This window comes from Drosophila serrata, unplaced genomic scaffold, assembly GCF_035046125.1.
Source record: "Drosophila serrata isolate PLE 108 unplaced genomic scaffold, ASM3504612v1 contig_360, whole genome shotgun sequence".
Classification (NCBI taxonomy): Eukaryota; Metazoa; Arthropoda; class Insecta; order Diptera; family Drosophilidae; genus Drosophila; species Drosophila serrata.
In genome coordinates, this window is record NW_028257258.1 from 748,156 (window position 1) to 772,500 (window position 24,345).

The 24,345-nt window shown below is 39.4% G+C and overlaps 2 protein-coding genes across 8 annotated transcripts in view; one reads left to right on the forward strand and one right to left on the reverse strand.

The window, feature by feature from the left end:
* The window catches only part of LOC110191877 (uncharacterized), a 139,202-nt gene that overhangs the window by 24,607 nt on the left and 90,250 nt on the right, over positions 1-24,345 (forward strand). The window lies entirely within an intron of this gene.
* The window catches only part of pxb (putative Hedgehog signaling attenuator pxb), a 176,804-nt gene that overhangs the window by 20,115 nt on the left and 132,344 nt on the right, over positions 1-24,345 (reverse strand). The window contains exon 1 of one of the 6 annotated variants that reach the window (XM_020962862.2): positions 3,452-3,917. The exons of the other annotated variants lie outside the window; for them this stretch is intronic. The gene's annotated coding sequence lies outside the window, so the exon portion shown is untranslated. Of the gene's footprint in view, positions 1-3,451; positions 3,918-24,345 lie in introns of those variants that run through there. 6 annotated transcript variants of the gene reach the window in all.

A 24,345-nucleotide genomic window follows, 5' to 3' on the forward strand; every position in this document is an offset into this window, starting at 1 on the left:
GGGCACACTTTTGGTTAATTGCCTTAAAGCTGGGCACACTTCCCCAGGACAGCTGCCTCGGTCCAGAGAATTGAGGAGCAGTCCCCTTGTCTAATCCAAACTTTGGCCATAATTTAAACACTTCAAGCCAATTAAAGGGTTTTCCACTCTCTTCCCCTTTCTTAGAGTGAACAATTTTCCCTATCTTCCTTTCACTTTCCGCACTTTCAACTCAAGGCTGATTTATTTTGGGAGAACTTCTTTGCAGTACTTGACAAAAGACAATTGCGGTTCAAGTATACAAGAACAGCTGGCTGAAATTTATACACTTCTATAATTGAATTGTTTGATTGGGAAATTGTAAAAAAGAAAGAAAAGAAAGTAAAATTAGGTGGACATGGCCCAAAAAAAGTCAGGGGGTTGCAACGCGTCATGGCCATGGAAATGACTCAATTGGAATTGGGTTCGTGTGTCGGTCAGGTAAGGGAAACGCATTTATTAGCTACAATGATAAATGTTCGCCTTTGGATTCTAGGCAAAAGGATCTCCGAAATCCCTCCTGACCGCCAGTCAATGTGTAATTTTAATTCGTTTTGGGTCGCATAGAGGAAATTGATATGGGTGCGTTGTAGTTTTGGAAAAACTCCGAGCCTCAGGTAGAAATTTCAGACTCTCTTTTACACAGTCTCTAGGTTTTATGTGTTTCCTTCTCTTATATTGAGACATTATAGCTTTGGGTATTGATATCACGGCGGGGGATTGTCTGTCGGACTCGTAAGTGGAACAAATGTGGCAGACAGTTGGAATTATCCTTGGAAATGATGATTGCAAAATCTTATTTTCAAGGATTTTCTGTCTCTAAGATAACTGCCGGCTATCTGGTTCGTAAAACTAGAACGAGGTAATAATTACTTTTAAGGGAAATGATTTTAAATGTGTCTTTATTATTTGAAGTATCTAATCTTTAGACTTTTAAATAATGGATGCTATATTTGAACCGGATTTTTATTACTTAATTTAAGAAGTGATTTTATGAAGTTATTTTCTCATTATTTGGGCTCTTACAATTTAGGTTTTTCTCCTCAAAATCTTGTGGGAAATATTTTAGATTACATTAAAGCCGACTTTTCCTGGTTTTCTTTCATTTTTAATCTATGGGAAATGCCTTGGAGCATGGCTTTGCACGCACAAATTACTCGGATCTGGGCCCTGATTTAGCCGAAAAACCTACGGCAACTTTTGACTTAGTTTACATATCATTTATTATTTGCCAGGGCCAAGTGTCCTCAGGGCCTTTGTTTTGTACAAGGTGTGTGTGTGTGTGTTTGTGTGTGCTTTCCACTAACTAAACAAAACTTGCCACGCCCCCGAGGCGTTAAGCATAAAAAAATAATACCAAGAAGCAAAGAAAAAAACTTTTAAATAAAGCAAAGAATGGACCAGAGGGAGAGGGCAAGATGACGGCATGTCACATCAATGTCACTCAGCATTAAGGCTCAAAGAGGCAGGAGTGAGGGAAATTCATGTCCTGCGAGTGCGGCGATAAAGTTTTCTTTTTCTCTCTTTTTTGTTCTCCTCTTTGCCAGTTCCTCTTGGGCCGCCGGGCAGCTGAGCGTGAAAAACAGCCTCCCGAATTTCCCTGAGCTCCTGCAGCTTTTCCTTTTGCTTTCGCTTGTCCCACGCTTTTCTTTTGCAAATAAATTTACAAGCGTATAACAAATATTTTGCTTTGTGTTTACAATTTCTTACTGCTTAATATTCTTTCAATTTTTTTTTCTCACAATTTTATATATACATATATATAAAGAGACCTATTTGCATAAGATACTTTCTGTTTTGAGGCAGAGTTTACCTTGTAAGTAGCTTAGGCGTATGCCATAAGTTGGTCGATTCAATGAGCCGTGTTCTTTGATGGAGACAGAGGAAAATATTGATGTACTCAAAGGTGAATTATATTTAGAGAAAGGTGTTGTAAAGACTTGAAAACCCATAAAGGTTTTTTGTCTAGAAATTTATATAATTTTATATAATATATTCTCATGAAACTAAAGTATGGATATCTCTTATTTTCTTGCTGTGCACTGGCGACACTTATTCCTTAAATTTATGTTTTAACTATGGCTAAACCCGAGCTCGAGCTGGCTTATAAATTTCATGGGCACACGCTTGGCATACTAATTAGCCAAGGGATTTCATTCGAGAAAAAGGCTACTAACAGCCAACGGAAATCCTGTGGAAAAGGGCCAACATGTGTACAACTCAATTCTGAATTAAAATTCAATTTGCCAAACAGGTAAAAAGGTTCACACGACCACAACCGCATTTCGGTTCGATTCGAAGAACCCTTTGTGACCACAACCAAGCGAGAGGAGTTCAATTCACTTGTCCAGGGGACTACTTTTCAAGCTACCCACGCTCCACTCCAGATTGAGTTGTTATTATTATTATTTATATCCATGGCGGCCACGATTCCCGTTTAACAACTCATTTAAGACCCGATCTTATAGCGATTGCGATCTGCCACGGGATCTCTGTCCAACTTCTTGGAGTCCACTCGAAGCATAAATTTTATTTTGCGTGAATTTATGAGCTACGCCGCCGACAGACGGGGGATTCACTTATTTACCAAAGGATTTACTTGAAAAGGGAATCGGTGGAAAAATAATGAACTTTGGCTGTGCTCATGCACTTGTTGCTCGCTTCGTCGTTGCTAATAATTTAAACAAATTTACGAAATGGTAAAAAAGAAACACACACAGGCAGGTAAATAAAGGTGTCGCCTCAACTAGTATTTGGTTATAATTAGGGGGGTCTCTTCTCTGTTTTTCTCTCTGAACAATTCTTGGAGCTCTTCTCTGTGGCGGTTTCTTCACTTTGAAGCGGAGTAGAAGCCGCAGCAAAAAGAACCCTGAAGATGAGTTGTTTACACACAACTCTCTTGGCGTTGCCCGAAGACAGATAATTTCCACCAGAAAATCACTCATCACATGGGCGTAACTCTATCTGGATAAACAATGGATCTGATCTGCTGCCCTATAGATAGATAAAGATACAGATACCTCGCACACTTTCTTGGAATTTTTGTTTGGAATCAGATACAATCCTTCACTTGCTTATTTGAATAATGCTCCAACTTCCCCTCCATAAATCTTTACTTTTTATTGCCCAACTTCCTCTGGAAGTTTTTCTTGTCTATTTTTTTTTTCGTTGGGTTTCAATTAGTCACCCCACTTTGAAGATTAGAAAATGCATTTTAAGGCTTTATATTTTTTAATGTTTTTTAGTCAGGGGAACTTGATTCTCAATCAAAGGGAAATTCCGTTGATCTCCGCTAAGCTGATTTTCACTCGCCTACAGAAGCTCAAACTCAAAAACTCAACTCAGCCCCAAAAATCTCTGAGTAATCCGCTGCGTTAAAACTTTTCAATTTCTCTGAGACATAATCCATACTTGATTCTCAGCTTTTCCTTACCCGCTTTTCTTTTTTTTTATATGTAGTCCAATGGAGAGTAAAATGTGATTATTTTGTGACTGTTTTGCTGTCTGTTTTTCTATAAAATCGAGCCAATATTTTTCAACAGATTATTGCTTATTAATTTCGTTTTTGCTTGCTGATAACTTTTTATTATTATTATTTTGTTGACACTGAACACAGAAATTTGTATGGTTTTATTTTTCAAAACATTTGTGGTGACTTTGCACGGCGCGCGAACTGATTATTTGAATTTTTGTTGTAAATATTTTCGTATATAATTTTGGATTTTCACATGCTCAGTCTTGGAAAAAGTCTCGTATTCCGTTCAGAATTTTTTGTTCGATTCCACAGACAAACACGCGAGACGCTCACGTCTGATATCGGCGACTGCGAGTCAAAAACTGAATTTCAAATTTCAAATTCGTTTCGAGCTACAAGCTATGGGATGTCGGCGGCGGAAACGGGCAGTATCTGCAGCTACAACTTCGGCTGCCGGTTTACCGAAGATACACGAGAGAGCATTCGGCACTGCTTCCGGAGAAAAATAACTCCCACCCGGGGTTTTGCCGAGAGAGCAATATACGAGAGAGAGGGAGAGAAATGGAAATGAACTTGTTCTGGCATGTTGTCTAATCGGGATTCTCGTTGTTGCAGTCAACATTCATTCTCTGTCACTGCAGTTTGTTGATGTCGCTACTAAATTTACCCAAATAAGCAAAATTTACAAGATATTTAAAAATGTTTTGAAATTATAGCTAACTGAAATACTTCGAATCACAAATTATTATAGCTCTGCAATAACTTTTATGCCCAAAGAATGTTAAATTATTGCCAAGATTGCATTTAATGACTGCCGTTGAACTGATGTTTATGCAAAATTATTCATGTCTACACATTCTTAATATACAGAGCTCTGTGCTCTCATTTTTCTCCAGTTTATGACAATTTATTTTTAGATTTTTATTCCCTTTTGTTTGATATTAAATCCTTGTTTATTTATCTAAAAAATGCTTATTTATTATTTTCTAGAGCAATCGAATTTAAAGGGAGTTTTTTAGAGATCAAAGGAATTCCGTTAAGTATAATGATACCAATAGCAAAAGGATATATTGACAGTAATTAAAGCTGCTATTTGATCAGCATTATATCAATATATATGTATAGTAAATTAAACTTTATATAAGGCATTAATTTACAGTTTTTAGTTTATTATACGTAGAGTCATTCACCCGCACATGGAAATTAAAACTGCATATGCAGTATAATTAGCTAAAAAACGATGAGTAATTAATTGCCTTACAAAACAGATATGGCAAGTGTCTTTCCCGGAAAAGAACAGACTAATTTGAGTGTTCTTTTGAGATATTAATTACCATCACCTGCATATTAGGTGCATTAAACAATAAATGTATCTGGAAGATATCGGGTATCGTTGTCAGTACTAACCGTCATATGCAAAATAGAAAAACAATTTTTGTTGTTTTTCAATCAACCAAAAACCAAGAACAAAAACAGCAACAACTAGCGAAAGCCACAATATGATCAAGGTCAATGTCTGGTGGGCGGGGGTGGAGAGAAAAAAAAAGAGCAGGGGGAGTGGAGAGCGGTAGATGCTTTTCAGCATTTTCCTTCTTTTGCTGCTGTTTTTCCTGCTGCATGTAAAATGACAGCAGCAACAACAACAGCAGCCGGCATGAAAATTCAATGTTATTTTTCATATCACACACACACATGCAATCAAAACACTGCTCTCACTTCGAAATTCGAATTTCGAAAATGAACACACTGGCTCTCTCTCTCTTTGTGTGCATTTGCTCTCTCTCTCTCTGTGGCTCTCTCTTGTTGTTTGTTGATGTTGCTAAGGATTTTAGCAACATGTTGCTAGCTCTTCATTTATTTGTTGCTAGCTGTGTGTTTCTTTTTCTCGTTTCTCTGTTGGGATGCAATTTCTGTTTACGCATTTTTTTCGCACCTCTGCTTACTGTTTACGCTGCACTTTCACCTTCTGCGCTACTTTGGGCCCCAGCCCCGCCCACCGCCCCACTGCATTCCGTTGTATATTTTGTTTATAAACATTCTTTGCTGTTTGTTTTCAATGCAATTCCATTGTGCACAGTTGTTGAAAGCGGAGATGCTGAAAGAAAGATGGGAAAGAAAGAACAAAAAGGATGGGAAAAGGGGGGGAGGAAGCAGCTGGTGGTGGTGCCAAAGGGGGGCATTTCTTTCTGCTAGCCTACACTGAAAAGAATAGAAGAATCGCTTAAAAGAAAGACAGTTTTTGTTTAACAATTTAATAGTCAAAAAGACTTATTTCTATTTCTTTTTTAATTTTAATTAAAACTCCATAAAAACCTAAATGCAGTATAAATTATGCTTTAAATTAATTATTTTACCCGCACAATTTATGGTTATAATAGTTATTATCTCTGTTTTAATTGATTTTCACTTTTTTTTTATCAGATAATTCAAAGCAAATTGCAGTTTTCTATCATTGGCGCTTTGCTTTCATAAATTATTATTTTAATCATACTTATTCTTAATTTAATTTATTTTTTAATTGTTAACAGTGCACCCGCAAGTTGTACACAAAAAACATAGGGGGAAAATTCTTTATAAATTGTTAGTTGTCGACGGCATGACGAGTGTTTGCAGCCGCAACTTAGTCAAAGTCGCTAACGGTAATATCTGCCACCAGTAGCCCCCTCTCCCTCGCACCCTCTTGTGGTGGAAAACCCCTCTCCTTCCACTTTTCCACAACAACTCATTAGGCGCGTCAAGTGATATGTTTGCCTTTTTGTGCCGGGGACCAAAACCGAAACACATTAGCGGCTCATTGGGGTCTAGAAGCGGCCCAAAAGGCAACGCAAATTAAAGGAGCATTAAGTGATTGGACGATGGGTGGGGAAAATTATGGGGGGGGGGGGTAGAGAGGGGTGTCCCGGAAAAATGAAGACCACACATTTGCACATTCTGCAAAACTCGAAGAAGTTTCCTTTTGTCAGAAGCCACAAAAAGTATCTTATGGCTGCTCAACATTCTTGAGAAATTGCCAAGACCGAAGATACAAAAGTGGAGCAGCTTAAAAAGTATCTTTCTATCTCACAGATACAAAATTCATAAAGCAAAACAAACATTTTTGCCAAAAAAGATAGCCGAAATCCCATAAGCTTAGATTTATCATACGTGAGGAAAATGCAAGTGCTGAAAAGTATCAAAAATATCTTTTAAGCTTGAAACTTGATGGGAAAATCGTATTATGCAAAGTATTTTCAGCCAGATATCTTTAGAAATATTCTAAAAAAAATATATATTTCTTGGAACAATTCAATAATTAAATACAAAAAGTAAGATATAAATATTTTTCTGAGCAATAACAAATCTCTGGTGGCTTACCAATTAGTCAACATGCCTCCCTTTTACCAAAATTCGTAATACAAAAATGCTCTTTTATGGCCACTCCCCTAAAAAACCAAGCAGAGGCAAGGGACAGCTGACGGAGCAGCTCGTGTGTTTGCAGATACAATAATTAATAATTCGGGATAATCTGCATGTTTGTCAAAGTGATATGGCCTAAAAATGGAAAAAGGAAAAAATGTGTTCCAACACCTACATACATACACACGTGTGTGTAGATGAAAATCTGTGCGGAAAACCATCTGCATAAATATTCGCAGACTGGCCTCGAGTCCATTTTTCAGGCACAGAACCAAAGGTCCTGCTGATGGTTCTATTGAATTGAGGAGAAAACGAGGATCCAGCATTCCCCTTCATAATTAAAATTTTGTTTCTTATTTTACAGCTGTTGAGTGAGGGCATTGCATTAATTTGTTTGACATTTATGGCAATCTCTTCATTAAGCCTAAAGATAATATTTTTCTTGTACTTCAAGTCTGGTTATTATTATTTAGGAATAACTAAGAATTTCAAGAGAAATTAATATTTCGATTATTTGAATAGGTTTTTATTTTATAAGAAAGCGGTAACATAAATATAGAATACAGAATATAGTTATATACATAAAATAACAAGACTTTTTCTGTCTTTAAAAGACGTGAATTTATTTTAAAGTCATTTCATTACACTCAGACCCATATATAATATCTTTGTCATCAAAAAATTATACATTAAGATTTATTCTTTAGCATATCAACAAACTAAAGCAAACAAAAGATACTCAATCTTATCGTTATCTTTTTGACCTTGCCAATATGTCTTTCCAATCCATTTAGTTCAAGGTTCTACATGTTCTACATGTTAAATATATGAAAATGAAACTCTGAAATAATATCTTCAATGATTTCGCACAATTCCATCGTGAGAGATAACAGAGCCCCTGTGCCAATTTCAAGTGCAATTATAATTTTTGTTTGTCATGCAAAAACATCAACAGGCAAAAACAATCGACAATGGGAAACGGCAGGCTCCACCAGCGGCATAAAGACAAAAAAAAAAGTGCGGAAAATGGGGAAAATACGCAAACAAAACGAGGCACGAATTGTGGGTGGTGGTCCCTGTTTGGGGTTGGAGGCCACACGCCCACAATCAAACTGGGTCACATGGCCAGGCTATTGCAATTTGCATATGCATGAGTGGCAGGAAGATACAAAGAGCGGGAGGATATACGCGGGAAGGGCAGAACAGGATCCTGGGGGGGGGGGAACAGGTTGCCTGCTGGAGGTGTGCAAGTGTGTCCTGCACGTCCTTCGGCACATGACTTTACAGTTTTTCGACCTCTTCTAATAAATTTCCGCCCAAGTGGAATATGCAAAGTCACCAAAAAGCGAAAAACACACGCAGCATAAGCACACTGACAGAAAGAAAGATGTTTTTGGGGTGCGAAATGTGTATATTTAGTGCAGAAAAAGTCCTTAAATGAGTATATCTGGAAGGATTCAAATTAATAAGTTAAAACTTGTAGTTTGTAAACCAAATATCAAAAGATCTTGACATTATTATTATTTTAGCCTCCTTTTATATAATTCTTGCGTCTAAAAGTTAAACCTTCGAAGGCTATAACCTTATTTTGAACGTAAACTATAATGTATTTATAAAAGAATACAATTTTCCATATAATTTAAGTTACATTTTAAAGGAAACAAATCATAGAACCTAGATTTTTCTCTGCATTTCCTTAAATATAGACGCACACACTTGCCTATATTATATAGTTGTGTGTTCCCTATATATTGCAGATATATGCGACTCATAAATCAGCGCCCAACTGTGTCACCTTTTGTTGGGGTTTGTCGAGAGGGTGGGATTCTGTGACCTGGCCAGAAATCCCTAGCTCTCTCTCTCACCAACTGTGTCCAGTTTTCAGCATATTTGCCAATGGTTTTTCTTTGGCGATGCCTTTCCCAGTGCCAAGCTCTTCTGCATTTGCATGCATATCCTTGATAAGGTGCTGTTGCATTATTCTAATATCCCAATGGGTTTGCGGTTGCTGGTGGGCTTCCTTATTGTTTTGTCTGATCTGCGACCTTAATGTGCGATGTGTGTGTGCGAATAGTGTGTGTGGGAGGTATTTGCATAGTGGGTTGTTCCACTTTCAGACCAGCTTCCAACCAACTCCCACTTTTCCCCCCATTTTCCATTTCCCCGAGCCATTGTTAGGCCCCTGGTCTCCTTTTTGGCCCACAATTCACGCTGCAGTTGGCCGTAATTAAAGGTGTTAATGCCGTTGATAATTACACTCGCCACTCGGCCCCGTGTGCAGCCTTCTCCTTTTGTGTGTTTTCCCAGCTATCGTCGTGGCCATAAATTGTTCGGGGTCAGGCTCACACACACACACATGCACACAAAAGGTGTGTTTTATGTCCTGTAAGTAGTTGGTATTTATGGCGAACTTGGTCGAAAAGAAATCTGGCTTATAGCCAAAGTTGTCGACGGCTGAATGCGTGATCTATTGATAGTTTCGAAGGATTAATTTTGTGAATTTACATCACTTTAAACATTTGCATTGAGCTAAGAAATGAAGGATTATTAGTGATTGGATTTTACCTTAAAGCTAAACATAAATATTAAGCCTTGGAGATGTCAGTTTTTCACCTTGGTAACCACTAATTAGAGACAATAATCACAGGTATCCATTGAAATGTAATAGAGACAAACTTTCCATGTTATAAAGCTATCTTGATCCCTCATTAACATTCGGATGACTGCAGGGCGTGTAATGAATATGAATCACAACAAAATTATTGAGCAACAAGGAGAGTGTACTATTCCCCTGTTTATCTTTACCCGTAAGGAAATTCAACACCAACTGTCCATTTGGCCACAAAACTACTCGGAGTTCATAGGCCTCGAACCCAAACCCCCCCATTTTCCACCCACTCAGACCGCCTGTGGCTGCAACATATGAAATTACAACAGAGTTGCCTTCGAAGCAAGTTGAAGGAGGCTTGGAAAAATAGGAAAACCCATTACAAGCAGCCATGTAAACTAATTTAAAAGGTCGCCTCAAAATCACCACCGACCAGAATAACAAAAGACGTTGGGCCAGGAAAAGAAAAAGGGGATTCCAATGGAGGACTGGGGGAGGAAGGATATGTAGAGATGGTCTAGGCCGAGGGGTTGACTTGGCTAATGAAGAAAAAGCAGCTGTCAGCTGTGCATTACAAGGCAGAAAGGATATTTGGTGAAAACAACCAAAATTCAATCACTCCCCCAAACCAGCAGCAAAAAGGAAAATCCAACCCCCAACGGAAAATGCAGGTCAAAGGCGTTAATGCACATTTGTCCGTAGCGGGAAATCTGGTGTAGCAGGACTGTAACAAGTGTCAGGAATACAGGAAACTTTCGGGGGATGACAACGATTTATGAAAGTGTCCAAAGGAAAGGAAAAAAGGAGGAAAATCAATGAAGAGAAATGTGCTGCGGAGAGAGAGAGAGAGAGAGAAAAAAGTGCCAACAAAATCAATTGAAAGCAAATTATAGTTGCTGCAGTTAGATAAGCTCTGCCCCCTTTTTTCCCCCCCTGAACGTGAGTTATGAACCTTGGGAATCCCCTTTTTCCCGCAGCTCCTTCTTTTCCATCACAAAGTAAAGGCCCACAGGCGGCAGGACAATTTAGCTCAATGACTTTTTTTCGGAGGGGGAGGTGTGGCATCTATAAACGTTCCAAAAAGGGGGGAGTTTAAGTGGGAGTTGTGGGGTCCATTTGCAATCTGAGCAAATTTTCCTTGAAAATGGAGAAAAAAAAAAACGTGGAGAAATGACCAGGAAAAGGACGAGGAAAAGGAGTAGGAAAAATCCTGAGAAATGGGGAAGCAGAAAAAATACAAGGGGAGTGGAAAGGAATCAAGCTGAAATCTGATGATGAGCTGCATTTCGTAATTATGCCAGGCAATTAAACGATTAAGCCTCAATGGAGCAGCCAGTTGAGTTGGTCGGGGAAAAGTGGCCGGAACCACCACCACCTTTTTCCTTGGCCTGGCCAGGAAAAGGAAGTGTTGAAGATTTATAAGGTCGAGTAGGCGGGTAATTAAGGTGAACTCATCGAGGGAAAATAAAAGGAAATAGGTAGAAGTAAAGTTGCCATCTATAGGTGTTATTAACTGACCCATGGGAGATATATGTGATGACATCAGACAAGTTTTCCAATCAATCGGATGGATTAGCGCTTGCACTTTGAAGTGCACTTTTCCCCATAAAAGCAATCATTTGAAGTTTGTCACTTTTATCAAAGTTTACGTTTGATCTTAGAGGTAATTTGTGCTAGCTAAAGATAGTTTAAGGTAACTAAGAGCATACACTTTAAGTGTTGTTAAAGAATCCTTCTTTATAAACTCTACATCCTTGTTTTTAGGCAGACAATAGCTTTGATTTCACTCACTCCCATTGACCGCTGATCCTTTGGCTCAACTGCAACTAACATTAGAGAGACAGCTCTCAAACACCGCCCTTGGCCAGGACTTCGACATGGCCATTTGCAAGACACTTTGGCAACATTTTACAAGGACCCAGGGCAGAAAAAAAAAACAGAAAAACTTTCATTTATGTGCAATGCATGGCCATAAAAGTTTGCGGCTCAAATCCAGAGAAGGAAGTTTTGAAAGTGCGAGTGTTTGTTGTGTTTTTCATCGAAGGGGCGGAGAAAAGGGACGGGCGTGGCAGGACCAAGGCAAACATATTTGGCAAATGCGGAAACGGAAATATTCTCACCAAGGCGAGACAACAGCAACAGCAGCAGCAGCAACAGTAGAAGTGGAAAACACTTTTTGGGCCTTCAACATCTGACAACTGGCAGCAGTTTCCCCCCACACTTTTCCACCCAGTGTTTGGTTGCCTATCTGCCTCCCCATTTTCCTTTTCCCTTTTCTCTTTTCATATTTTCTAAATGCATTTTTGTTGTTCAATTTCCAACTGCGTCTGCAATTTTATTTTGCCATTTCTACCCTTAGCCTCCCCATTTTTCCCCCTTTTTTCAATTTAATTTTCCTTACTGTTCCTAGGGTTTTTCTTCTCCCTTTTTATTTTGGCAATGCAATAAGAAAGTTTCTTTAGTTTATTTTCGACGTAAACGGCTTGCGGTGGAAATTGTTATATATTTCAATCTAATTAGGATATAATGATAGTTTCCTTGTTCAACTTACTGCATCATTTTTTCTTGCAAAAAATATATAATAATATAGAGAACTTCTTCAAGATATTTATAAAGAAGTGTCTCTTTTTAAACTTTTTAAATAATCTTTGACTAATGAAAACTTTAACAAAAGAAGCAAACACAAAAGGCTAGTAAAAAAAGGTATTTGGTTCAAACAATTCTTCTAAGAATTTTCCCCACGAAAAACTTGAGAAATTCAAACAGAGAAATAAAAGAAGGCAATCGGGTAAAAATTTCATAAAAATTTGAACAGGGCCAAAATGAAAATAAGGCAACTTGGCAAACAGCTGGACTGTATCTCTCGGATGCAAGTGAGACCACCCGCGGCGAAGACCCGCCCCACCTCACCTCTCCCTCTCTCTGTGTCGTTGCTGGCGGCGCCTGAGGAAAAAACTGAATAATTTAATTAGAAATTGCCACTTCTGTCGCATTGGACAACAAAAGCGCGGCAAATTGGCTAGCAGAGGGGGGAGGTAGCACAACAACAACGCAAAGAAAAAAAATGAAAGAGTTGGCTGGTTCCGCTTGGTGTTTGCTGCTGCCTTTTTGAGTGACGCATGCAGAAATTGGCAACGCTCACTTAACAGCTGCCGAGTTGGGGGTACCAGGAGCATGCAGAGGGGCAGGGGCAGGGGGCGGTTTTAACTGACAGCTGAAAACTCGGGCTTTTCCGAGTGCCAAGGCAAACACACTCTTCAAGTAGCGTAGTTTAATTAAATTTCCAACATTTTTCCAAAGGCACTTTTACATTGTAACAGCAAATGGCTTGTGCACTGCCAAAAAAAAAGGGGAGTGCAAGGTGGATCAAAGGGAGGGGGTGGGAAAATAAAGTTGCAAAGTGTCAAATTGAGACAGTATCGCACAAAAGAGTTTCCACTGGGGAAAAGCGCTAGCGAAATATGAAAGGGAAAGTCTGCCAAGGCATTCCATTTTCCTGCTGGGTTAATAGCATTAAGTGAAATGGAACTGTGACACTTAATTGTCAGTAAAATTAGTATTCTTTATTCATTTAGTAATAGCTTTTAACTACATTTCTTGTATTTTCCTTTGTTCTCTAAACCTTACTAAATTACAAAGGGTTTTGTTAAAAATAAGACATTGTAATTTTCCAATTCCCTATAAATTCCCTTCAATCCTGGCCGAGAGCCATTAATCCAATCACTTTTCCCCCTCATTTCCTTGTCTAAACGTACAGACAAAATAATCCATGAATTATATGCGACTGATTTTCCACCTGAAATCGTCGCCTAATTGTGTCTCAGCTCGAGCCTGCTTATCACCTGAATTTCTGTCGCGTCACCTGAAGAAGGTGATGCTGCTTCTCATTAGGAGACCTTATCGGGAAACCCTTGTGCTCCTTTGCGCTCCATTCGTAATCCTTTGTGGACCCTAAAGTAGCCCATTAAACGGCAGTTTCCATCTTCCCAATCGGCTTTGTCGGCCAGCTCAAAGGTCAATAAACAATCGTCGGGCAACTTGCATTGATTCTGTTTCCCATTTCCACACACAAGTCAGTCAAACAATTAAGGCCACAATTCAGAGTTAGCCGAGAAATTATGGTGTCACCACAGCGAAGGTGACAGGCTGCTTGGGTCCCTGACAAATGATGGTCTGGGAGTATACATAAAGAAAAAAAAATGCTGACTTGGGAGCCAGCCAGTGTCCCAGGTAATCCTTTAACCTGCCGCCAGACAACTCAACTAGATTCGGGCTCAATACAGAGCTCCAGGGGTCAAAGGCAGCACCGACAGCAGCCTCGATTGAGACATTGTCATCGTCCCACTATCTCGTCCAAGGGCGGCGTTTATCTAAGGACAAACAGGTACGACGACCGAGCAAAACTAAAAACCTCAAAGGACATTTTCACAGGCCAGTGAACAAAAGGGACAGAAGACGGCTAAAACTTCATTGTGCAATTGGCACAATTAAACATGAAACCAAGTCACATCGATAGCGAAGGCGGTGGCTGAGGCGGCTTCTCTGAGGTTGAAGTTTTTCGCCAGAAATCAGCAAAAAGAACCAAACCAACATCAAAGGAAAAATTGTTGCCGATTCTCGGCCCAATTGTTTGATTGTTTGTCACAAAATGTTTATGCTTGACTGCGAAACAAACAAACAATTGCGTTACCTCAAAACTATTTATAAGGCTCGGCGGCGGCGGCAACCTTAGAAGCCATCTCGATTCCCTGGGAAATATTTACCTTTCCGTGGAATCTCCTGCGTAACCTGGAAGGGAAAACCGCGAAAAACCATGGAAAAGCTTTCTAACCACACAGCCGCCTTTAACCTGCAGCGTGTGAAATGCAAAACCTGTGCCAGTGCCTGTGCAAATAATTAAAATTGATGTCCACGCTGGCGAGAATGTGTTTTGGAGAAGGAGGTAGGTCCTCGAAAAGCGGAAAATGCCGCTTGCAAGGCCACCGCTGTTCACTACAGTAGCATAATTTGATTAAAGCAAACCAGAAGCAGAAGGGGGCCAAAACCAGTTGCAAGGTGAGCTAGACAGGCCACTGTACACTTGACCAAAAATAGTGAGATTTTCACTTAAAAAGATATAAAATTCTTGAAGAAAAGTGGCCCCTTAGAAAGTGTTTTCTATTGAGAGGTTCTTTTTATACCAATTTCCCATTAGTAATATATTACAAAGCATAACTTATTAACAATTTCCTTTCAGTGCATCTCACTTAGTCTTCATGTTCGCTCCATGTCCGTGTCAGAATATTTGGAAATTTTTGACGCAGTCGAGGCGCAAAATGCCAAAAGCATGCTTCAGCCAGGTTGCTTTTTATGGCTCGTAATTACAACCCTTTTGGGGGCTGTCCTGTAGCTGTGTGTAGCACCAATGAAAGTGGCATTAGCCATAAACATTTGGCTCCCACTAGGGGACTAGGGGAGATCCAAGGGATTTAGTTTGATCTTCGAAAATGTTTAAATATAACTTTATGATGCTGGATTTATGAAATTAAGTTCTCTGTTTCCGCTGTTGACCTTCTTACCGCAACGAATTAGTGAGAATGATTTTTAACAACCTTCCCGAGAGTTTTGAGGCTGGACTAACAGCGGGCAATTTTTGGGAATTGGGAAATACTCGTCCTTGACGCCTGCCTTACGGGTACCTGGTAAAATGTTCACACTCAATTATCGACGGTCGACCAATGTCATTAGCAGCAAATTTTGCTCACCAGGATATTGGCCAAGATAGGGAGAGGAGAAAATACAGGAACCGTGGCTAAACAGAGCTCAAGCGGAGTTTTGGTAACTTAATCAAGCATGGCTAAAACGTCCGAGAAAAGGAGAACTAACGCCAATTGAGTTGTGAACTTGTCGATTGTTGAGATAATGGTAGCGTGAAGAATTTTCAAGGCAATCTTCAGCACGCAACACAACCCCAAAAGAACTTGGCCCTCATTGCAGCACATGACACGAGAAATGAAAGCATAAGAACACCGAGGGAAAACATTTAAGAAATATCTTTATATCTTAAAGTTAATGTTAGGGAAGAAAATGAACTCTCAAACAATTTAGATATGAAAATATCTTCTATAACACTCTATTTAGTTTCTTTTTTCTCGATGTGCCTCATAATGACTTTAAATTTTCTTTTTGCTGTCACAACTCGATTTCTGGTTCTACAATCTGCTCTAATCACACAAGATCTTCTTCGATCCAACGGAAAGCAGGAGAGCTCTTTCTCTCCCCCGAAAACCGATCACAATGCACGCTTTAATGACTAATTATAGACGGACTTTATGCCCAGGGCCAATGGCTTATACCGAGGCATGTCACGCTATGATGAGTTGTCATAAAATCCTCAGTGTCAGAGTCGGAGTCGGAGTCGAAGTCGAAGTCGGAGATGAACATTTTCTGCTGAAAAGACGCAGGGAAGGCAGGGTAAAGAAAAGACATCTCTCTATGGCCTCAATGGTCATGTCAAAGTTGAGAGACAAACGTGTCGTAATTGATTTTTATGCTCGATGTCATTGTAACCGCTTGGCCTTGTCGAAAGTGGAAGAAGCGAAATGTTTTATGACGTAGCAAAGATCGTAAATCTATCCGACCTTAGCACAGTATGAGCCTATCCTCAGGGTTCCAATGAGCCCAGTTAGTTGCCAATTTGTATAGCCCTTGCACATTTACGATGACCTTGGGTCTTGGTTGCTAAACTGCAGCCTTGAATTGGGCATAGATACAGATGTATCTCTATCTTGACTCAATAGATGCTGGTCACTGGAATGACCGAACATAAACAAATTATCGACGGTTTCGGCAAGCAGTATGATATCATATGGTGTCCCTGTCAGCTGGTTAGTTGGTTTCCAGATTTGGTTACGGTTTTCCACCGGTCTCTCTCCATAGGTGACAAGGTCAAGTCTTTGGTTAGAAAGAGCCGGGGTGTCATATGCTTCTACGGTTAGCCAAATTTGCGTTAGATGCGCTGTTCTGGGGTTTGACTGGGGTTAACTAAGAGGAATTTTTCCAGTTTGTAGAACATATTAGAGCGTAAATAAATTCCAGGAAATTTGCTCATTTTCTAGTTAGTTTCACAGATACTAATATTTGTTTACATTGCCAAACTTAAATAAATTTCATGCAGGAATTAGCTATAGGAAAGTCCTTCCCTGCATTGCTCTTTATATTCCCCGAAGGCATATTTAAACCCCCTTCAATTTAAAACCATAAATTCGTGGTCTATCACATCTTTAGTTAAATAATACCACTTTATTGTCTCTTTCCAAGCGCATTACACTTAATTTGTGATTTATTGCGATATTAATCCAGCATTAATATCAATTCAATTGCACAAACCCACACATAACCGCAACGAGAACAAGTTGCAAGTTGCAATCATTTGACCCGTTAATTGATTTAATTGCAAAGCCAAACAATGCCACACCATCACGCCCCCGTCAACGCCCTAATGCGATAACAAACAACTCGAACAGAGACCCGAAAAACTTCGACAAACAAAAGATGGAAAAGCGCTGGGCTCGTATCAGGGAAATATTAAAAATTAACAACAAAAAAATAATTTCCCATAAATTCTCGTTAACGCGGCATCGTTCGACCCTCTATCCGAACGGCGCACACTTCACGCTGCCTAATTAAAAGCAAACATCCAGCGTCTGATGATCCCCAGGAGGCTGGGAATCATCATCTCGAGGATGAGTAGCTTTAGCTACTCCCTCTGATAAGGGAGTGGTGGGGAGTTATTAGAAGAGAGAGAGAAAGGTATATATTATATGGGAATAGAGAAAGAGAGAGAGGGAGAGACATTGGCGGCGCATCATACAATTTGTCTCATAATCAAATATCATTTGTTAATGTCTAGAGACACTGTGAAAAGGGAGGACCAAGGCAAGATCTGCGGGCGGTTGTCAAGCAGGGAAGTTTATCAAGAATGCACCTAAAAAAATAATAAATCCCTAATAATTCTATATACTGAAAGTTAAATATCCTTCTTCCATACATTTTATTTAAGTGAAAATTAATCTATAACAACGAAAGAACTATCAATAAAGTATACCTCTTTACTTCATTAGTTTTGGAAATCTTCTTCTATCGTTATTGATTTCATTTCACTGGTATTTTGCACCATTTTCTTCCTGTGTAATGGAGGGTGGTGTAACTCAATATGCATTTTAAGTGTATGCGTAAACATTGATAGCATATTGATGACCACCACATCGGATGATGAGTATATGATGCCGCGGTGGCCCTGAATGATGCAACTGCCTCTTGTCCACTGATAAGATGCAGCTGTGGAAACTGGCTGAAACTCCTCCTTCTCCTGCCAGATCCTCGCATCGATGAAAACAAATGAAATGCAAAACGCCCTTAATTAAATTTCCCTTCATTTATGCCATCCTCCTTTCGTTTCCCCCAAAGATCCCTCTCTCTGTATGTCTGTGAAATTTCCTGGCCACACGAAGATCATCACGAAGCCTGAAGAAACCAGCAAAACTGGCGTTTTTAATGTCTCAATTTGCCTGCCCGCAAAAGGGGGATCAGGGAACAGGGACGGGGACAGGGAAAAGAGGGGTCTCAATGTCTTCATCAAAAACCACGATGCACAGCAAAACGCGTTAAATGAGCGATCGTTAAAAGGAATTGCGAATCGCGACTCGCTTGGGTTGCGTCTTGTCTTCCAGAGTTTGGGGGGAGCTTCCTTCTTGTGCATTGCCTGCCCAGGGCATAAAATGGTTACGTAGCTCCTCAGCTTTCCGATAGGCGGTACTTGCAACACCCCACAGTGGTTTGAACTTGGCATAAAAGAATAATTAAGCGTTTTGCAAAAAAAATGCAGACAAAAAATACGGTTCATAAAAGGGAACTAGTAATCAATGACCTTTTAAAAGAAATTTATAATAATTCATGAGCAAGTCTAGAAGAAAACTCAACATTTTAAAGTCATTTAATATGATTATTTATTATTTGTTTATTTGGTTATTTATTTTTGTGAGTTATTATATGAGTTCTTATTTCTCAAGTGAATTATAATCTTTATTAAAGCAAGTATTGCTTGTAGTATAGCAATTTTAACAATAGAGAAGTGAGAAAACATTTATACAAAACTATTTTCCATATCCCTTATATATCATTTATTCATTGATCTCATACCACTGTACTTCAACAAGCTGCTGCAAAATTGCCTGCATTGAGCAACAAAATCAACAATAATAACAACAACGTCAAGGGGAAACACCGGCTTGAAAAGCCCCCACACAGCACACGACGTCACGACAAAGCCCTTGCAGGAATATAAAATAAAAAATAATATAAGGATGGTGGGGCTTTTTTGGGGGGCAATAAGATAGACAGGGAAGTGAAGAAGTGAAGGAACTTGCACTCATCGTTCGTCACACTCGCCAAGAGTTTTTCTTGATCTTTAATATATTTTTTATTACCCTAGAAAAGGGTATCATAATTGATAGGAAATCTAGACTTTGTAGTTATAAATATGTCATGCAAAATATAGTGGTAGCAAAAACCTATTGAAATCTCCTAAATAACCTTTGAAGAGAAGTAATTATTTAGGATTTAAAGTGAAGGTTAAAGGTAATTAATAATCTTAACTCTTTCTTAAGGAATTCAACTCCCTTGACAATTAAGATGGCTTTTAAACATATTTTCATAAACCGAAAATAACTTCAACATATTTTAAACAAGTGTATAAAAAGTTGTTGATAATTTTATCAACACTAATGGGTCACATAGGAAATCCCAGACTCGTAAAGAGTATCAGAGGACCCTTGAGGTGGAGGCAGCTTCCTCTTCAGCAACTTTTTTGCGCTCTTTTTTTGGGTTGAAAGTTGGAAGTGATGCCGTTGTCGCTGGCTGCTTGCCGCTGATCTTATCGGCAATTTGTCATGCAAAAATTTACTGCCGCTTCAAGTTGCCAAAGGGAGAGATGAGGGGCGATGGGGGACTGGAGGGACTGTGCCCCCGTTTGTTTATAATAAAAGTTGCTTGTGCGGCTCATGCGGCAAATGTTTTATAATTTTTTGTTGTATCAGTTTTGGTTTCTTTTCATTTTTTTGTTGTGTGGGGCGGCTTCAAAGCATTTGTACAGGATGTGCCTTGGTTTTTTTTTTCTGGTGTCTCCCCCGAGCGGCTTCCCGCCACACTCACTTCCCCACTCTGCCTCCCCCTTGCCTGATCAACTCGTCGTACAAAATGTGTCGATTAATGCGCTCCAGATGCTCTGACAGACTGACTCGTACTCATCAGCAAGAGAGAGAGAGAGAGAGAGAGAGTGAGTGAAAGAGGAGTGCGGCTGGAATGCGCCTTTGATTTGTTTGGGGCTCCGCAATGCGTCGGCAGGGGGGTTGGTGCTGCTCCAAAGGGGCAGAAGGGGGTTTGGTGGCTCTGACACTGATGAATGTCAGTCGTTTGTCAAAACGCACTGGAAAAGTGCGTCGAGTTGTTGCCGGCTCCAAGGGGAATACGGGAGGAAAAATGAAAACAGTAACAACAAGTGAGAAATCTTTTACAAAAAGAGGTTTCAACTATCAGATACCCTAGAATTTTCTTTAATTTAGGATTATCAGATACTAGAAAGTCATGCTTATAAATAAATCAGAGATAATTTTACATCTAAATGCTCTCCTCTCATAGCAATTGAATAATAATAATGACTAATTTATTAGATATTGCCAGAATAATGTTTTGTAATTGATAAATATATATTTGAATACCATAATAAAAGCTTTTTATGTATTATATTTATACCCTCTCAGGGTATTATAGTTTTAGTCACAAGCTTCTTACACTATGAAGGAGTCATTTCCGACCCTATAAATCATATATATTCTTGATCAGCATCAACAGGCGAATCGACCTAGCAAACTCAGGCAGAAAAAAAATGTATCATTTTTTGCACAATTTTATAAGGGGTTTCATCGTTAAAATTTTCCAAAAATTGACAAAAAATTTGAATATTTTTAAAATTTTAATTTGAGTAAGCAGTATTATTACCCCAATAAAAACTAACATGGGAACGCTGTCCGAACTGAAATTAATCCTTGTTTTGCTTAGTTATACGATTTTTAAACTTTGATTTGTCGACAAAATTTAGCTCGAATCTTTTATGATCGATCCGATATACTTCTGTGCTCCAAAGTTAGTTTCCTTTATTGTATTAATTGTGATTTAAAGTCTATTCAATATACCCTTCCTTTCGTGAGTACCCTGCATAAAAAAAACCTAAGCGAAAAGCAATGAATGAATGCGTGAGTGAGAGGACCCAGTGAGTGATAGAGGAACTGAGAGAAGTGAAGGGGAACTGTGACTCCAATACCTTTCTCCTCCCCCTTTCGGAACTTTTAGAAGGAGCGTTTTCCCTTTGGGGAAACTGCGGAAGGGGACTCAGTAGAAGGGGCTTGGTGTATTCGTATATGTGTGTGTGTCAATGGATGACGCCACTGCCCCCCCGGACACCTTGGGGCGGCATGAGTTCCTGCATGTGTGTGGCCAAACAATGGAACTTTTACTCCATATAAATGTGGCTCAATGTTGGGCTTAATTGCCGACACCAGGATCTAAGGCGCCTTGAAAACTCAGACAGGTCGCTAGAAAAAAAAAGAGGAAATATACCCAGAAATATTTCTGCTCAAAGTTAATCCTTGAATCCCAAATGAAGCCATGAAGGAGATTTCTGATCTCTTCCATGTGGTGGCCAGAGGCACTCGAAAAATCCCTGACCCGCACTACCTGCTGCCTTCTGTTAGAAACCACAAATTAGAAACAAATTATTACATTAAACCTATTGATAATCCAATACCGAAAAAAAATCACATGGAGCGGATAAGAAAAACCTTAGTAAAAACCAAATCACTTGAGAAATTTTCCCTTTCAAGAATGCTGACCAAGTGGAAAATGTGTGCCAAACAAAAGGATTTCGAACGGGAACAGTTGTTGAAATAAAATACGAAAATGTTCCAAAACTAAATGAAATATTTCCCCCTCTAAACAGTTGGCCGAAAAGGTATATAGTCATTAAGATAACAATCTTAACGACAGAGTAATGGAAACGAGAACTAGAACAGAAATTTTGTCATCAGCGAAGAAGAAAAACAAAACAGAAATTAAATGGACAACATGTGTTTGAAAGGATCCCCCCAAAAAAGGATCTTCCAAAGGACAACAGTTGGTGTGATGAGTTGTTAAGATGAAGAAAAAAGAAATCGAATGAAAATTTGGAGTTTTTTTAAATTAAATAAGAAAAATATTATTTTTATATCCGCATTTGGGAAAACAGCAACAAAAGGCGGCCTTGGTGGAAAATCCAACCAAAATCCACACAATTTTCGCAGTTGCTGATTGAGTGGCAAGTGCGGCAGGTAGTAGGCAACAATTTTCCCTGCGTTACCTGTGGTGTTTTGTTTTCTTTTTTTTTTTTTGGGCTGAAATATGTTATGCAGAGGCTATGGTTCGATAGATGATTGAGTGAGTGCCCAGGAGGAGTAGAGTACAGTTTTGGGCCGCAATTAGGCATGCTGCCGCATGGAACTAATGCATTTTCGCAACCGCAGAAATCAATTTTCATCGCAGCACAGGGGAAAGCACTTAAGATACGGCCGGCAGCTCGAGTATTTTCCCGGTGACAAGGTGGGATCTATTCAGGGAGGTCCCCCGAGGGGAAAAGCGCTGACAGCCGGCAAAGACGACTGCACTCGGGATTCGAGATTGATGGCTGTCACCGGGAATTGACATAACAAATGTCACCCCAGGGCGATCGAGTCGTCGCTCTATGTCTTCACATATCTCTCTCCAAGGTTTCCTGTTTTGTTTGTCCAGAATTCTTTGTCAACGTGCTCGAGAAATTAAATAACAAAAAACCGAAAAATATCTGAAAATATATAAATTGTTCACAAACCGACCACAAGTCCCGCTGTTTGGGGTTGCTTCCCAAATAAAAAATAATAAAAAAACATGTGTTTACTTCTCGAGAACCCAACGAACTATGTCTGTTTTGTGTTTTCTCTCGATTTGTGTAACAAATTACTGAAAGCAACAGATTTTTAATGTAAATATAATTGTATAATTATATAATCTCCAGCAGATGTGGATGCTGACAATGGGGGAAAACTATTCTAAATTAAAAGGGCTGTCTTTTGGGGATTTCAAGTGACATGGATTAATTTAACAAGGTGCTTTGTGTCGAAAATTAAAAATAAAATGTCTCATAAGGGGAAACTAAAGGATCAAAGTGTCAGAAAGGAAAGTAAGGAAAGATTATTCAAAAGATTTGATGCAAGGACTTACATATTATGGGAAACTATACATATAGCAATATTTCATGATATATATTATGCATTTATTTCTTATTTTATTTTGCATATTTTATAGGCCTATCCTTTCTTAAAAACTAATTCGATTTTAATTGGGTAAAAAATAAATACATTCTTCTTTAACTCCAGTATAAGGCAACACCAATAAAAATTGACTTATTCCCTTATACCAACCCCATATAAATCTCAGACGATCACATATACATATTCAAGGGATCTTGGAGAGAATCCCTGCCAGCTGCAAGACAGCAAAATAAAAATGTGCTGGGACACGCCTCCACCAAAAAACAGAATCTCATTCGTGTGCTAATCACGAGAAATTCAATCGAAAAAAATATATATATAACCGATCCCGAACCGAGAAATCACGCGCCTCGCAGGAAGCCTTTGTCCAAGAGCCTGAAATTGGAGTGGAGTGCTTAGCACCCCTGCTGCGCTTAGGGCTCCTTTGGCCTCATCTTTGGCCTCCTCATCCTCTGGCGATCTGACGATCCGAATTAATTTCGAAACACTTCAAAGCAGGCACGACGCCGGCCAGCCAGACTCTCCGAATGGAAATAAATTAATTAAATATGCCTCAGACCTCAGCTATCTCTCTCAGACTCTGGAATCGGGCTCCCTGGAGGCAAAGGCTTTGATCGCCAGAGAGACCCGGTCCATATCCCGACATTGTTTGTGTCAAATTTTCAAATTTAGTTGTTAAACCCGAAAAACAAGACAAGCAGCCCAGCGCCCAAAAAAAAAACCAGACAAACCAGGCCAAAAAACAAAAAAGGAAGATTCGACAAAAACAAAAGGCGTCGGAGCACATCACTCACTCTATCTGACTTCCAGTCCCTGGGTAATTATGGGTTATGCAATGGCAAAAAAGGAAAAGGAAAAGCAAAATACCAACGCAGGGAGAAAATTTCCAGGCAAAGGTTCAGAAATTTAGACATTAGACGATTCCCTCATTGCCACTTATTGGCAACAGGGGCAGGACCCCGTTTTGGACTCTCCGAAAATTGCTGTTAGCAGGTAGCAGCCAGGAGCTACAGATCATGGCCGGTCCTGGACCAGCTTCATCCTCCAACTCCAGTGTATTTTCCTCGTTCTTTTCTGTTATTTTTTTTTTGCATCTCTTGTGGATAACCTGTCATTAGCTTTGGGCGGGTCCTCATCAGTTCCTTTTGGCTTCCTGCTGGTAGGTTGCACTGGAATTGAGACATTGTAAGCTGCACTTGATGGCTAACTGTTCTCAAACCACGGGGGCACTTACCTTGGAAATCAGTTGGAATTTTCAAAACGAAAATTCCTTAGTTTCCGATTGGTGCAAGCAATTTTGATGAATGAGTTTTGAATGACTAGGGAATGATTATGCTGGAATTTGAGCTATAAGTACAGGTGGTTTTTTAGTTTTAAGGAGTATGTCTCCTGCTGTTTAGTAGTATCCTTAGATTGAGATAACCTCCTTTAAGGCTCAGAATATTTAAATAGAAATTTTGCAAGGACACCTC